Consider the following 6,978-nt stretch of genomic DNA (forward strand, 5'->3'; position numbering starts at 1 on the left):
AAATCGCTGTAAGGTGTTGCGTCCCTTGGGCACGCCAGAAACTATACTGAACAACAAAAGTTCTTGAATAAGATTTAATGCAAAAGTATGTTTTTTACCTAATCTTAAACAATTTCTGTTTGCAACAGATAAAAGACTCCTGTAAGTGTTCAAATGGTTTGATTTGCCATACTGACTACAGAAAATGCGTGATTTCATAAAGAAAACATGAACATGCCAAAATGTCAGTTTACAAATTAATAGTGTATCCACCCCTGGTTGCGATGCAAGCAACACATCTTCGTCTCATGGAATGGACCAGTCCTGTGGGATATCTGTCCATATCTGCTGGAGCATGCTTCGAAGTTCCTTGAGAGTCTGTGGAACACGTGGTTGACGTTGAAGACGCCGAACCATCTCATTCCACATGTGCTCGATTGGTGAGAGATCAGGGGAGCGAGCCGGCCAGGGGATGACATTCACGTTGTTTCGGTGAAGAGAATCCTGGACAAGTAGAGCAATATGAGGCCGGGCGTTGTCATGTTGAAAGGTAATGCCTGGGCCATGACGACGCAAAAACGGTAGAACAACAGGGCCGATGATCTCGTCGCGGTAGCGCTGTCCATTGAGATTTCCCTCTGCCACTATCAAACGGATCCTCTGTCTTGCTGTAATCCCACCCCATACCATAACGCTGCCGCCCCCGAACCGATCTTCTTCCATGACAATGATTAACGTAACGTTCACCTCGACGTCGGTACACTCGAATCCGTCCATCGCTGTGGCTGAGGTGAAAACTAGACTCGTCAGTGAATAGAACTTGTCCCCACTGCATGGCCGTCCAGCGTAGACGCTGTCTGCATCACTGTAGACGTGCTTGACGGTGGTTTCCTGTCAAAATGGGACGTCTGGTGGGTCTTCTGGCGACAATCCCTGCACATCTGAGGCGACGACGTACGGTTTGTAAAGATATTCGTCGAAGGCCAGGGATGCTTCTTGCAGTCACTGTTGCTGGCTGGAATCGATTTCGTAGGTGTGTTGTTCGAATCCAGTTGTCTTGTCGATTATTGGTTACGCTTGGCCTGCCACTCCGAGGATGGTCTCTGACTGGTGTTTCTGTGGACGTTAAATTGTCTTGCAACATCACGTTGACTCGATCCTGCTTCAAGCATACCAATGGTTCGCCGACGCTCATTTTCGGACAGGCGTGGCATTTCGTGATGTTTATTAATTGCGTAATTTTGTTGTTTTTCTGGTTGTTGTCAGCACGATGCTGAACAATGCATATGGAATCCCGTAAACGCACATGTTTTTATACCCATTCTTGGGTAGTGAAATGCATGGGGCTTGCATAAAAGTCAACTTTTGCATGGAATGCATGCTTTTCTGTAGCAGTTGCGTTTTTGTGACTTGATTCATTACATGTACTACAATATTGAAAACCAAACTTTACTTGTTTGAAAAATACACTAAAATATTGTTGTCACAGGAACTTTTGTTGTTGAGTATATGATTGTGGGTTCGAATCACGGTTCACCCCGATCATGTTAGGTTTGTCAGCACCATACCTGTGCTCGTGGGTTTCGCCAAAGTAGTAAACGTCTAAGACCTGCATCACGCTGGGCTTTCCACTCACCTTAAGCTGAAACGCCGTGAAATAACCGGAATACTGTTCAAAGCGGTGTATAATCCAACTCACTCACTCAAACAATCTCACGTAGGTTTCACGGCATTGATTGCGAAGGGGGCAGAATGTCAACTGCGTCATCTTGCTTCCTTGCTTCCCATGAGGCCAGGCTTAGCTAGTTCTTCAGTGCATATGGCCTGGACGGCTGTTGATTCAAGAACATGGCTATGGACGGGTCTTCTGATGGCTGGCTGTGTGGAGTCAGGTTTCTAATGAAGTCGCCAACTAATACCCCGTTCACACGCACAACATTTGCTAACGTAAGTAAATTACACATGTGTAACTATACATACATGCGTATGTGTAAATGTACTATGCGTTCACATGAAAAGCATCTCAGGTGTGTAAATAAAGTATGTAAATTGTGTAAGGCACACATGTTCATCAGTCTGTTCACGACTTTCAACACAAAACAGGTTGTTTTCCAATCAAAGTTGAATGAGAAGAGAGTTACTTCACCAAAGATTTTCGCGTGAAGCAACATGTGTTTGATTTAATTTGTACACCGTCCGCTCAACTCTGTATATACGCATAAAAGTTGGCAACTGTTGACAATTTGTTTGGTGTTGGCAAAATAACAGCTATGAATTAGATCATCATCTTACGTTGACATAAACATTCACCTTGTAACATATAGGCTACACACAGTGCAAATTTACATTTGCATTTGCACCTGCTCCAGACATGATGCAAATCTGCTCCTGGTGTAAATATACACACATGAGTAAACGCGTTCACATGACCAGTATACTCACGTATGTATTTCTACACACATATGCACATATACACACATGTAGCAGGTTAGGGTGGTGCAAATCTCACAGTTAAGACCAACGCCTGCTGGGAGTGAGTCGTGACCAAGAAGCTACAAGTTTATTTTCCATACCAATATTTACCCTGTAACATGATTGAACAAATAATAAATAGTTATACTCATTAAAACATTGCACTTATCACCGTTATTGATATAATAATTAAAATGCATTCACCACATTATTATATGATGTTTTCCATATTACTTCAACTGCATCAATGCACTTTTATATACAAGATGTATATTATACATACATGAAATATAAACAATAAATAACTAAATTACTATGCCTACCGAATGTATGGCACTCAGGTGATAGTAGGCCAAATCACTTGTCACTCAGATTTATCTATAAATAACATACACATGTCATTCTAACTTAAATATAAATATCATAAAATAATATACATAGTAATCTACTGCCATATTAATTCAATCTAAACCTACTACCAACATTATCTCAAATAGAATGTCATAGATAAACCTACATAAATATACACATTACCTGTCCTGTAATTTGCTCATAATTATACACAACACACATTGCTCATGGCAAACAATATGGCGGACACAAATACTTATATCCGTCGCCTTTATCATAAAAACATATTATAGTACATTACACATCAGAGAATCATAAACATGAATGGTGTGTTTATTATCGTTACTGTACTTATGACATAAATTACATTCATACACTCAAATCACACAAGTATATCTACACTAAAATAATGTTTACATTATACATGCTGTACTAAAACAAATATTACATCCTACATAATGTTTATAATCTAGTATTAAAACTAACCTTTGGAGATGTATAGTGAAGATGAAGCTGTGAAAGTCCTTGTCACAATACGTGTCAAAATATGAGTCTCATGTCGTGACTGTCCAGAGAAAGCTGTATATAGTAGACTGACTTTGTGCTTGTATTAGTATAGAAGCTTGCCCTCTAAAAGCAAGACAAAAGAATACTCTCGCCCCTCACGATAAACAAAAGAACTTACCAGCCCAAGTTCAGCTTGGAGCAATCAGGCTGGAAACTTGTACCGTACAATGTCATACCTTGTTGCACATGTTAATCAGGTAATTAACCCCTATCATGAAAATGGACTTGTCTTATTATAGACAAAAGAAATGACTCAATATGCTTGATACCCTCTTTTACTTTATTTCATTCAACATTTTAATTTATCCATCCCTTAAATCCATTGTTTTAACATATTCGCCACTTAGAGTTCAGTTAAAGTTAATATCACAGTTCACATCACAGTTCACATCGAGGTTGTCACACTGACACAACCTTAATCCATCTTCAGAAGTTTGCCAACAGCATCCAAGAACTGGAGTGGTGTCTTGACACCCTGGGACAGCTGATCCTTCAGTCTGGAAAGTCGATTGTCAATCTCCTTGTACACACGCTTTCTTGCTGGTGGAACTGCACCTACGAGCGTAGGTCTAACTGAGATAGCTTGGTCTTCTCAGATTTCTCAATCTTCTTGATGATCTCGATGAACCTGTAGAGATTAGGATGACGATGATTCAGTGATGCATTGAGGCGACTGTGGAAACCCTCCAGGTTGTTGGTACTTGGGCCGAATGTCTGGTGATGGTTTCACAGCGAAAGAGGGAATCTGGCTTCATAATCCACCCAGTTTGTGACTATGTAGTCGTTGAATTCGTCAGCATTCGGTACATCGGGAGCCTGGTTCATGGAGTCAATCCATGTATCCTGAACCTGTTGAAGAGGCAGCAAAGGCAAGGCAGCAGCTCGTCGGATCCACTGTTCCACAAGGGGGTTATCTCTGTATCCAACAGCAAGACCAAGCTCCTGTGTCTTTTTGAGTAAGCTCCTACTAGCTCCTAACTCATTTATTTCCTGAGAATATTCAAACAGAATTACTGGCCTACTCTTATTAATTAATCCGCTAATCATGGGCTGTGACCATTGTTAAGTGGGTAGACTGGCTGTGTTTGTTTAATTAATCACACCTACTCCACTGTCTTACAATGGGTATCTCACTAATGGGATGTAACTATGTCAACTTGTGGCAGGTGTGACACTAGTTATAACATCAGGTTGCCGTTGGTCTCTGCAGTTTAAAAGGGGTAGGGAGTCCATAGACGATGACCGAAGGTCAGGCAGGCCTTCAGATGCCACCCAACCGGAAGCCATTGCTGCTAGAAAGAAGAATTTTGTCTGACCGACGAGTGAAAGTATCTGAACTTTCTAGGGAATTCCAAATATCAGTTGAAACTGTTGTAACCATTATTCATGAGCATCTTGGTATGTCCAAGGTATCTGCAAGATGCAAACCTCAGAGCTGAAGATCGCCATCAGAGAACTGAAAGTTGTCGAGACCTCCTCGATCTTTCTCTGCTGATGAAGCCGGATTTCTTTCTCGTCTAATGACAGGTGATGAAACATGAAACTAGAAACATGGGACCCAGAAACTAAGTTTGAATCCATGCAATGGAAGCGCCCCAATTCTCCGCCTCCGAGGAAGTTTCGCACCCAACCATCGGCTGGCAAGGTAATGGCCACCATATCATTGGGATGCAATAGGCATATTACTGATCGATTACATGTCACAAAAGACTACAATCAATGGACAGTATTATGCTAATGTAATGAAAGAATTGCGCAAATCTATTCGCTAGAAACGCCGTGGGATGTTGACAGGTAGTATTCTACTTTTGCATGACAACGCTCCGGTTCACAAGTCGAGAATTGCACAGGCCGCCACATGTGAATGTGGATTCGAACAGTTAAATCACCCACCCTACAGCCCAGACTTAGCCCCCAGTGACTATTTCCTGTTCCGGCAAATGAAATCTGCCCTACGTGGAGGACGCTTCCAGGATGACGAGGACATAAAGGCTGCCACAGAGGCGTGGTTAGAGGGCCAATCTGCAGATTTCTATAAATGTGGTATTAAAAGCTTGAAGGACAAATGGAATAAGTGTATTGAGGTGAATGGAGTATATATTGAAAAATAAAAGTGCAAAAGATATCCTGCGACTTGGTCTTATATTGAAGTTGCAAAACTTATTGAACGCCCCTCGTATCACAGTGACGTCATCAGCTGCGAGAGTCATCCTGTCAGTCGCTGTAATTCGCCGAGCAGTGTTGCCCCCCTGACGAGCTACAGGGACCCATGATCGTGGATTCGAAAGTCAGATTCGCCCTATGTTTCCTGGTATGTCAGCACCATACCCATGATCGCGCGGGTTTCAACGAAGCGACAAGCGTCTGTTACATACAAACGTATAAGGCCAGGTTCACACAGTGCCGATTATGGCTCCCGTTTGAGATCAGACAGCGCTACGACACGAAAAGTGAAAAAGTCGGATTTCTATCTTCAATGATCTGGAATGTCCTATCATTGTCTGAACGCAGAGTCCTACGGGTCGGGAAAGGTCCAGAGAGGTCGGCCAAGCACTCCCGGCAGTATGGTGCGTCCCGTAATATTCGGGAAACTCAGCCGGATTACAATCGTGACTATGGAAACGGCTGAATCGGGATGCCTCCTTAACAATATCTGATTGTTTGTGAATTTCACGCCACGAATCACAGGATCTTGATCAGACTTTTGACAAATTTTAATCGGGAATGGTCCTATGAAGTAATCGGGAATGGCCCTGAATGTGTACTGAGCCCTAAGACCCATGACCGGGATGCCAGCCCGTGATGTAACTAATCATAACTGCTATACTGATCAAATCTGTTCTGCTATTTCATGCAGAGAGGTATCGTATGGGTGTAACAGATTTAAGCGAAACTCACTCAGTGACTCACCCATAAACTAACACAGAATGACAATACAGAAAATATTTACAAAAAGGACACACACGGTCGTACTCACAGCATTCATATAATGTTATATCATTTTATATTGATACCACTGTATTACCTTCTTCCCGTATTCTGGGCCTCAAAGTCGCGTATCATAATTTTAAAAACCACTGTAGAGAAAACGTTTTTTTTGAATATTTCAGTTAAAGACAATTGTCATGTCAAGTTATTCTCAGCATTTGAACATTTGCCAGCTGGACGTTGAATGCGTGTGCCGGACAGGAGCAATGTTTCAGCTTGTAAAACCATCATACATTTGTTTAACACCTTCCATATCTGTATTTGGTAGTACAAATTCATTTTATCTTATCTTTACCATGTCAACTGCAAATACCCATGAAGACCCATGAAGGTCCAGGGTCGGCGCCTCATTATACCTCAATCACTTCCTGGTTATGTCGGCGTCTCACTATACCTCCATCACTCTCTGGTTGTGTCGGCGTCTCACTATACCTCAATTACTCTCTGGTTGTGTCGGCGTCTCACCATACCTCGATCACTTCCAGGTTGTGTCGGCGTCTCACTATACCTCAATTACTCTCTGGTTGTGTCGGCGTCTCACCATACCTCGATCACTTCCAGGTTGTGTCGGCGTCTCATTATACCTCAATTACTTCCTGGTTATGTCAGCGTCTCACTATA

This window comes from Haliotis rufescens, unplaced genomic scaffold (genome assembly GCF_023055435.1).
Source record: "Haliotis rufescens isolate VD_foot unplaced genomic scaffold, xgHalRufe1.0.p SCAF_22, whole genome shotgun sequence".
Lineage (NCBI taxonomy): Eukaryota > Metazoa > Mollusca > Gastropoda > Lepetellida > Haliotidae > Haliotis > Haliotis rufescens.